The sequence below is a fragment of the Ochotona princeps genome, chromosome 28, assembly GCF_030435755.1.
Source record: "Ochotona princeps isolate mOchPri1 chromosome 28, mOchPri1.hap1, whole genome shotgun sequence".
NCBI lineage: Eukaryota > Metazoa > Chordata > Mammalia > Lagomorpha > Ochotonidae > Ochotona > Ochotona princeps.
The window spans coordinates 24,484,942-24,495,542 of record NC_080859.1 but is presented as its reverse complement, the minus strand read 5'-3'; positions in this window follow the sequence as shown (position 1 = coordinate 24,495,542).

Genomic DNA, 10,601 nt, shown 5'->3' with positions numbered 1-10,601 from the left:
AGCATCATGGAAAAATGAATACATACATACATACATATTTATGCATATAAATTTTATGCATATAAATATTTATGTATTTAGTTGTAAACATGTATTTATATATTATTTATATGTCATATAAATGATTATATATTATATATTATATATTATATATTATATATTATATATTATATATTATATATTATATTGTGTATTATCTCTATTTATATATTATATTCATCATTTATATATTATATGTGCATTAGTATTTATGCATATAAATCTTTATTTGTGAACATATATTTATAGATAGATAGATAGATTTTATAAGTCCTCAGGACTGGCCAATAGCATGGCTGAGGGAGGAAGAGGTGTTAATTCTGTAAAACAACCAAGAGAAAATGTACACTAAACTGTACCTATTGAAGTCATTTAAAACCAAAGACCATCCTTCCTCTTTTCCTTGAATCGTTCAGTCTTATTGAGAAATGTAACAAATACATTGAACTGTTTTGAACGATGTATTCCAAGCGTTGGCTTTCTGAATCACCAAGGGGGAATTAAGTTACACCTTGTAGACTTTTAACGTAGAAAGCATGTTATCATATACATGGTATGTGAACATCTCTGTTCCATATTCTTAAGCCCCATTAGCTCTAACGCGGTAGAACGGGAGTAGTCATGGCTGAGGGTTTATTCTGGTACCAAGGTAGCACGTGCGTTCTGACAACAGCTTCTGATTCTCTCCTTTGCTCTCTGCTGTCTTGATTGTCTGTGTTCTTCCCTGAGTCCCATGAAAGCTACATGAAGAAAAACCCTGGCTCACTGTATTTAAGAGATCTGCATGCATCCAGTTGCTCACTGAATGAAAGATTAACTGAGTGAACAAATGCATTTTGAGTACCTGATTTTGATTATGTTTTTCCTTAAATGAGACAAATTCCCCAACCTCAAGTTTTTTTCTTTGTTGTAAGGTTGGGTTTTGTCTTAAATGACGTGGAGGCTGTTGGTTCTAGGTGTAGTTCTCTGTCTGCGATATCCAAGGCCCCCCCTGTTTGATTGACAGTTCTTTGATTCCACCTGCATCACTGTAGATGAGGTCCGCCTAAGACGGACATCCACAAAGGGTGCCTCTGTCTTAGGTATGCAGATAAGAGAACGGGGGCTGCTAGCTTTGACACCATAGAAGGCTCTGCGAGGCTACCTTTCCATTCCGGAGTGGAGGTGAAACCATTACGCCCGTTCTATTTGGGGATCTAGATATGTTTAAAATTGCTTCCTGCTGAGTAATTCAGAATGCAGCGTATCATCTGAGCATCAAATATTGACTGTTTCCATAATGAAAAAGTACAGCGAGTTCCGTTTATATTTGTGCTTTCATTGCAAGCTGCTGCAACATGGTCAAAAAAATTCCCTCTGTGGTGACAGGGATCTGTCAGCAAATAAGGCTGTTGAAAGGGCCAAACCAAAGCCAGTAACAAGTGAAGGCCAAAGCTGACCACAGCTGAGAGGTATGAAGAGGATGACAGCCACGTGGTCACCACCCACCCAGGCTAGGGAGGAAGGCAGCGCGAGATACTCATGGAAAAATACAACTTCCCTCTCTTCCAAGCATGACAAGCAAAACCAAACCGGAGCTTGCCCTGGTAAGTTTTCAAGATAACTTTGATTTTTCAGAATGAAAATATGTAACAGGCTTCCATCATTTTACCATGTCTTTCTTATAATTTAATGAGTGTCTTTTTCTTCAGCCCACATTTGTTTCAGCAGCACGATTTGTTGCTATCGTGTGAGGGGATTGGGTCGTTATTTCTTTAACACTGCACTGAAACTCGAGGCTTGAATTAGCAGAGATGGATTGTAGAGGCTACAAGCCCAAAACTAACGTGTGAGCAAGGTTGGTCCCCCAAGAATGACTGTGACATCATCCTCCCCTGCCTGTTGCCAGAAGTTTGATGATGTGTTAGAAATCTGTGACATTTCTCAGATTTTAGAAGCATCATCCTTCACACAATGTTTTTCTTGTGTGCTTGTGTCCAAACTTCTCCTGTTCATGCAGACATAGGTGGCATCGGGTTAGTGCCTACCCTGATGATTTCATTAACTGCACCTGACATCACATTCTGTGTTACTGGGGGGCAACAAGTTCAGCGCAAGAACTTGGGGGAGATGAAAGCCAACCTGAAAGAATCCTCCAACACTACACATCTGCACCCTTTTGGAAGGTCTTACGAAAATATGACCAAGTATAGGGACTTACATGTAGGGTTCCCTCAATAACCTCTGGTGAGACATCTTAAAATTGTGTCACAAAGTCACCTCAAACGTATCCCTATAGTGGGAGGAGGTAAAAGATGGAGCAGGGCTTCGTTACCACTCACACTTCCTTTTTGAGGCTAGGCTCTCGTATTTTCACACCTCTCGGCTTCTGTACAAATTTATACAGTTCTATTTTTTAAAAAATATTTATTATTTTTATTGAAAGGCTGATTTACAGAGAGAAGGAGAGACAGAGATGATACTCTTCAATCTGTTGGTTCACTCCCCAAGTGGCTCTAACAGCTGCAGCAGAACCAATTTGACTCCAGGAACCAGGAGCTTCCTCCAGGTCTCCCACGCAGGTGCAGGGTCCCAAGGCTTCGGGATGTCCTCAACTGCTTTCATAGGCCACAAGCAGGGATCTGGATGGGAAGTGGAGCAGCAGGGACATGAATTGATGCCCATATGGGATCCTGGTGAGTACTTTAGTCACTAGGCTATCACACTGGGCCCTGAAGATAGATGGTTCTCACCATTGTTTTTCTTTTTCTTTTTATGTGGGATAAAAAGAGGAAGAAATCAATCAATATTCATTCAATATAGCTGTTGGAGAATTGTAAGTGAATCAGTAGCAGGGCCTCTGTAGATGGTGATGCTGGTGGCAATAGGGACCAGTTCCTGGGAGCCACATTCAGCAAAATGGAGAGAAAAGCCACATTTGCTCATTGCAGCATGGCTTCAGATGTTGGTCACATCTAGCCTTCCTTGAAGTTCTGAGACTGTTGTCTTCTTAATAAACTCTATTTTGTTTCATACCCTAAATAAGAAACTTATTTATATACTTATCTGCAAATTTGAAATGCAGATCAGCAGGGGAGGGAGGGAGAGAGAATCTTCCATTTCTAGTACACTCCCCAGATGACTGGGACAGCCAAAGCAGGCCAGATGTAGTGCCGCAGGTGGCAAGACCGAAGCACTTGACCCATCGTCCTCTGCCTTGTGAGGTACGTTGGCAAGAAGCTCAATGAGATGCAGGGCAGCCAGGACCTGTAACACCTATTGGGTGTTACAAGCGGTAACTTAACTCACAACACCATAAAATCATCCCTTAATCTTTCATTTTCTAATGGCAATAAAATAGGACCAAAACCTTGCAAAGGAAAATATAAAAAGAAACAGGAAAACCCGTTCATGATCAATTGAGGAAATCTTTTTAACATTAAGGCAACTCTACTTCCTGCCAGTTTTTACTTAATCAAACCAGACACAAGAGATGAATAGTCTTATAGAGATTAAAAAATAAAATAAAAGAGACAAAAAAATGAGAAAAAAAAAGAAGTCAAGCAATCAAGGGCACTTTGTTGATGGGCAAATTGTCAATGGTATAAAGAATCAAGTGGCAACTATGCCTTTAGTTAAAAGCAATGTGCGTGGGTTCATGCCCAGTTCTTCTTGGCTGGTGCCACCCGCAGAGTTGTTTAGGCCAACAAACGGAAGCGTGAGGGAGCCTGGGCCCTGGACCACACATGGCTTCCATTGGTTTGAGACTATTTTTGTCTTGCGGCCTTTTCTTTCAGAAATAGATGGTAAACAAATGAGTAAATGAATGACAATATTGGAAGAATTGTATTGAGATCACTGCCTTTTATTTTTCCCCCTAAAGTTCATTGTTTTCTTTCTGGCTTCAAAGGCAAATGAAGCGCTCTTGTAGACTCCTGAAAGTATTTTTGGTGCTAGACACGGAACCTAACGTGCCTTACCATGATAAATTGGTCTTACCTTCTCAGAGCAGATCTTGCTCTGAAAGTCTAAGCTGGGCCCCACACACAGTTGACTGCTTCATTCACACGGCTGGCATCAAAGCCACAGGATAACCCAGTTCCTGCTAGAGGTGAGGTAAGCCCTCCCATAGCAAGCAAGACTCAATGCAAGCCTTGTACAAGACCCAAACTCCATTAGAAAGAGGAAGCCTTCTTCCCCCAGGAAAATCCTGCAGTCAGCATTCTCACCACACATCTACACTGGTGTAGGGTGTATCTTTCCTTACTCCAGTTCTGCTGTCTTCGCTCTTATCCTTACATGCAAGTCACGCACATAACAGCATAGGCAGCCTGAGCAGATCTAGCCTCATCAACAAGGATACAGAAACAGAGCAAGGAGGGCAGGAAAGAACTAGAGGGAGAGTCTCTTTGGGCTCCTTTCAAAAAGATCCGAGTTTGAGGGAAGGACAGAGCCAGTGAAGAGGATCCTATTTAGTCATTGCAAAGCCATTACTCTATTTATGGTATTCACCATCATGCTTCAATTCCAAGAGGGACACTGCTCTGAAGGCACTATCATCCATCCATCTTCTTCAGAGATGAAGGAGAGGATGCTGCTGATTGGCAGTTAAGATTTGAGACCAGGATTTTGCAGCTCTTGTGTCTACATTTTAATCTATCCAGATTTAGCTTCCAGTGCAGTTCAAGAAAATGGACAGGCAGAAGTTGGGACAATGGCAAGGAGAGGGGAGATTGCTAAATATTTCACAGCCAGAGGAACCTTGTCTCTGCAGTGGGACTCTTACATTTCCCTACCTAGAGCTCTCTATATCACTAGGTTGATTTTATCCCAAATTCATAAATAGCACATTTGTGACCCGTTTTTGTCACAGAATGGAAATCTGGTGGTGTTCGTCAGCCTGGCGATTTTCACAACAAACTCTTGCTGCAGTCAATAGGTGGGCTAAGGACAAGTCCTGGTTTTCTGCTGGTAGACCATGGTCCCCTTTAAATTCTATTTCTTATTCAAGCATCTCTGCTTTGAGACATCTGCTGTGATACTGAAGGGAGATTATAGTGGCAAATATTTAAACTGGTTGGCTAGATTCAGTTAGGAATTTCTGAGTGCATGGTGGCCTTTGTTTAAAAGAGAGAGGAAGAAAAGAGGAAAGACCTGGTATGTCCTCTGCTCTCCAAGATGCTATTTTCCTTTATTTAGAAATCAGAAAACAGTGCTAGGCAGGCGTTCCTAGTTACCCTGATTAATTAGGTAGGGGGCACAGAGTCACTGCATGCAATCTGGTAGGTTTTCACTTGAATCTGTGTATACATGCCCTTACTACTTCTGGGTCATTTTTTCAAGCTCATGACCTTCCTTTGAGATATGTAATTTCAGTCATCCACCCTACAAAAGAATAAAGGTACAGATAGCTTCCTTCAGCATGAAACACAGTGTGCTTCTGTCTTGGGGTGGGGTGGAGAATTGCTCTGAAGAGCTGTGTAAGATTTCTCATTTTCCTTAAAGACAGGGGTTCAGGAAGCTGTGGTATACTGTCAGAGATGGAGCCATCCCACAGAGGGAGAGGGTGGTCCCCACACTGTACATGCATGCCCTCGCTTTGGGAACTGTCCTGTGAGCCATGCACCTCCTTCCCTGACTTCTCCAAGTTAAACTTTCCACTGCCTCACAACGCTGCCAGTGTGTACACTGTATGCGCCATGTGACACACATATACACTATTTATACTACTACACACTGCACACACCATGTGACACACATACACATTGTGTGGCCATAGTAGACTACACTGCCTATGTCATAATGCACATGTATACACTGCAGATGCCATGTGCATGTATTCACTATGCATAGCATATTACTCGTGTACGCCATACTCATGCCACTTAACTTGCATGTTCACAGCACACACTGCCTATGCTGCATGACACAAGTATATACCACACATCATATTGCACTTGTACACACGCACAAGACATCATACGGACATGCACTACGTGTGCCATATCACAAAGTTATGGACTGCACCTGCCATACTGCCCATGCAACGGTTGCTTTGCATCCCATACAGTCTGTACTCCCCCAAGATATTTATGTTTACTCCTTCATTAGTCTTGGCATAACCTTTTTTAAAGATTTATTTATTTTTATTGCAAATTCAAATAGAGACAGATGATGAGCAGAGGGTCGGGACTGCTGTCTGGATGTGCCTGCTGATTACTGGGGACACTCGCTTCTCCATGCTTCCCTGGTGCCCAAGCCCCCCTCAAGCTTAGTTCCTCACCCTCGCACTATCGGGAAAGCACAGGTGTTGTTCATGGTCATGTCTGGCAATCACTTAGTTCCAGCATCCTGACATCCCCCAATTCCTTCAAAGTCTTTTTGTTTTTCCTTGGCCCTTTTTGGAAGAAGCGCTTGAGCATTTTGGTTATTAACGGTGCACAGATCTTCCAGAGGTGTTTTAGGCCTCGAGTATAGATGGGCACTCATGGAGACAATGTGTTTTTGTCATCAAGCAGACTGAAAAGACCTGAGAGAAAACAGTGGCGCTTCCCTAGATCCTGGTTGCAGAAACTTGAAGGGAAGAATCCCCCTGCAGCCAATTAAAGGCTCATTTTCCCAAAGATAATGATTTTTATAAAAGACAACAAATGATGGGAGATGTCCGCGTTTTTTTTTTTACATGACTGCTGGTTTCCATGTGGACCTAGTATTTATGTAACTGGATGGATAGAGTCAAGATTCTTTTCTTTTTTTTTTTAATTCATTAATTACATTGTATTATGTAACACAGTTTAATAGGTACTTGGGTTCTCCCCACCCCTCCCCAAACCCTCCCACCATGGTGGATTCCTCCACCTTGTTGCATAACTACAGTTAAAGTTCAGTTGAGAATCCCCCATTGCAAGCGTGAACCAAACATAGAGTCCAGCATCTTATTGTTCAGTCAAGTTCAACGGCTTCTTAGGTAGACCCTCTCTGGTCTGAAGACAGAGCCAGCAGAGTATCATCCCAATCAATTAAAAGCTCCAACATACCATCAGCAAAAATTTACATCATTATGGAATTAATTGACACAGTAATGAGTAACCAATATGGTAAAAGTAAATGCGAGTTCTTAACCACCTTCTGTGACCATCTCATTGACATTTCAATTTTAGTTTATACACAGCATATAACAAACCTAACATAACATGTTATACATAACATCGTGTCAGATTCAAGATTATTTTCATGAAATCATGAATAGCTCTGAAAACATTTTGTGTTGGTTCTCTCTGAGAAATTTTACTCTATTTGTAAGCTGTGTATGGGATAACTCATTTTTCTGTATTCCTTTGAGTTTAGGTGTTGGGGCTTTTAAAAATTTTTATTTAGTATGTCATTTACTTGAAAGGCAGAATGAGAAAGAGATGAAAAGAGAGAGAGACACTGGTTTTCTACTAATGGACTCTCCAAATGATTGTAGCAACCAAAGTCTGAGCCAAATGGAAGCCAGGATGCAGGAGCTCCATGTGCGTCTCCCCGTGTGCACTGGGGACTCAGCACATGTCCAGCCATCATCTGATGCTTCCCAGAACGCATTAGCAAGAAGCCACATCAGAAGCAGAGCAGGTCCCCAAGCAACACTCAGATGAAAGACATGGATATCCAAAGCAGTGACTTAACTCACTGTGCCATAAAATTAACTCCTAGGGTTTTTTTTGCTTGTTTATTTTTGACAAAGGATTTTTTTTTTAAGTATTCTTGCTTAAAATCATGTAAACCTCCTTCCAAAAGAGAACATCAAGGAGGACTCCATTTGCCATGTTGTTTGAAGCACCGTGAATTTGCATGTTAAATCCCCTATCCTTGTCAGGTTTTAAGAGCATTTCCTGGGCTCCAGCTTGGGATGACATTTATCTGATTTTTTTCTCCCCATAGAGGATGCCGTGCAGTTCATAAGAATCAAGCTAATGAGAAACAGAATCAGAGGGCTGCCCAATCTGTAGAAAAAGGTGGAGTCTGAAAAAAAAAATATTTTCCCTGCCAGGAACTTACTGAGGAAACTTGTTTTTTTTCCATCTGCTTTCTTTCCCACTTATTCTCAGTGTGAAGTGAAAGCAAAGTTTTAGAAGTTTTCCTCCACCGTAGAGAAAACATAGTGCAGAAAACGCCTATCTGGAATCTGAAGCCTCAAAGAAGGCTCAGTGACTCTGTTTTCTGCCTGCAGAAGGGCCAAGTGCATGTGAGAGACCATAAGGCTGCTGTGCCTCGCCCAGAGCATGGTGCCGAGCCAACGGACCAGCACACGATAGCCTTGGCAGCTAGAAACCTAGCAAACTTCCACAGGGGCTGCTCAGCAGAGCAAGCCCGGGACAGTCAGTGTGCTTGGAAATGAGGGTGGCGGGAGGTGCATTGGAAAATGAAATCTACGGACAAGACCAGCCTCTGTGCTTTCAACGGCTGCAGATTTCTCAAATTTTTTTTTCAATTCCCAAGTCTGAAGTTGCAAAAGATATGAATTATTTGTATAAAAGCAGTGCAGAAACTTCAAAAATCTTTTGAACCAAAGCAATGGTTTAGTGAGTATAACTTTTACTCAGAAGGAAACATGAAATGTACGTGAATGTTAATATGTAGTAGACAAGAAGAGATCACTGTTCGCTAGTTTCATTACCTTGATGCTTACTCAGTGGCTACTCTAGGCCTACTTCCAGACCTTCTGCTACTAAAACAATCAGCATTTTATGTGTCACATTATCTAGACTTTCTAGGGTCCAAAATGTTGGAAATAACTTGATGTGAAAATACTTTTTAAAATGCATTAGGGAGGGCCCAGTGTGATGGTTCAATGGCTAAATTCCTATCTTGCAAGCACCAGAATCCCATATAGGTGCCGGTTCGTGTTTCCAGCTGGTCCATTTTTCATTCAGTTCCCTGATTACAGCCTGGGAAAGTAGTCGAGGATGGCCCAAAGCCTTGGGATCCTGCACCTGCAGAAGGCACCCAGAAGAAGCTCCTGGCTCCTGGCTTCTGATCAGCTCAGCTCCAGCCGTTGCGGCCATTTGGGGAGTCAACCAGCAGATGAGAGATTTTTCTATCTCTTCTTCTCTTCAAAAATCTAATCTGCCTTTCCAATAAAAAATAAATAAATCTGGGCCCCGGCGTGGTGGCCTAGCAACCAAAGTCCTCACCTTGAATGCACTGGGATCCATCCCATGAAGACGCCGGTTCTAATCCCAGAAGCCTTGCTTCCCATCCAGCTCCCTGCTCGTGGCCTGGGGAAACAGTCAAGGACAGCCCAACGCTTTGGGACCCTGCACCTGCATGCGAAACCAATAAGAAGCTCCCAGCTCCTGGCTTCAGATCAGCTCAGCTCCAGCCGTTGTGATCACTTGGGGAGTGAATCATCAGATAGAAGTTTTTCTCTGTCTCTCCTCCTCTCTGTATATCTGACTTTCCAATAAAAACATATAAATCTTTAAAAAAAAAATAAATGAACTCATTAGGGAAAGAAATAATGATGCTTTACTGAGAGTAGGATGACAATAGTTAATAAAAATTTAAATAAGGAATTTTAATATCATAATAAAAGTATTAAATGTTTAAGTATTAAATATTTACCCTACATTAAGCATTACACTATAGATAGATAGATAAACATCACTCATGTATGCCATGAGCATATAAAATTTCATGTCAGTTAAAACTAAACAAAAATTTTGAGGAAGCATTTGGTAACATTTACTAAATTTGCCAGTGAACTCTAATGAAATATTAAAGTGTGATTTAAATAAAGAAATAGGCACCAAATAGTCAGGAATGGAATCACTTGCGTTGTCAAAAAAGTGAAAGGTCATAAATATTTCTGAGTATCTATGGCCCAGAAAATCAGTTAGCATATTGGCAAAAACAGATATTTTACATAGAAGAGAGCTTTCAGATTTTGCATGAGGTAGTTTCCCCCATGGTCCTTCTCCAAAGCCTGAGAATCACGCACTTGTTGTTAATAAGGGGCATGACTCAGTTAATGTCTTTCAATATTACCCTTGTTGTCACCTTTAACAACAAGCAGTTTTTCTCCCACCCAAGCCTGTAAGCACATGTGGATGATATTAGATATTTCTTCATGCTCATTCTAGCTCCACCTTTACCAGGATTAGCTACATGACTTGTATAAAGTGAAAATGGGGTTCTCTTGTTAAAACAGACGGTGACAGCTCAACACTCAACCGAGTGGGGGTCCTTCCAAGCAAGGGATCATTTACAACTGCATAAGACTCTAGCCTAGGAAGTCAGTCCTGTCAATGAGGACATTCAAAACAATGTAAATGAACTGGTTTAAGGTGAAATCTTTAAATCTAGGCACAATCTACTGTATGCTATCATAGATGGGCAACGAAATAATGGTCATTGATCACAAAATATGGAGATGAGTGGATATCGGGCATGGACATGCATATGATTAAGTTATGTAACAGAATTCTTAAATTTTCTGGCATTCCAGCATTTGCCAACTTGATCAGAAAAACATCAATTGCCATGATCCACAGATCTCATTATGCACTGTGCTTCACAGCATCCAGCAACAGTGCCCTGCC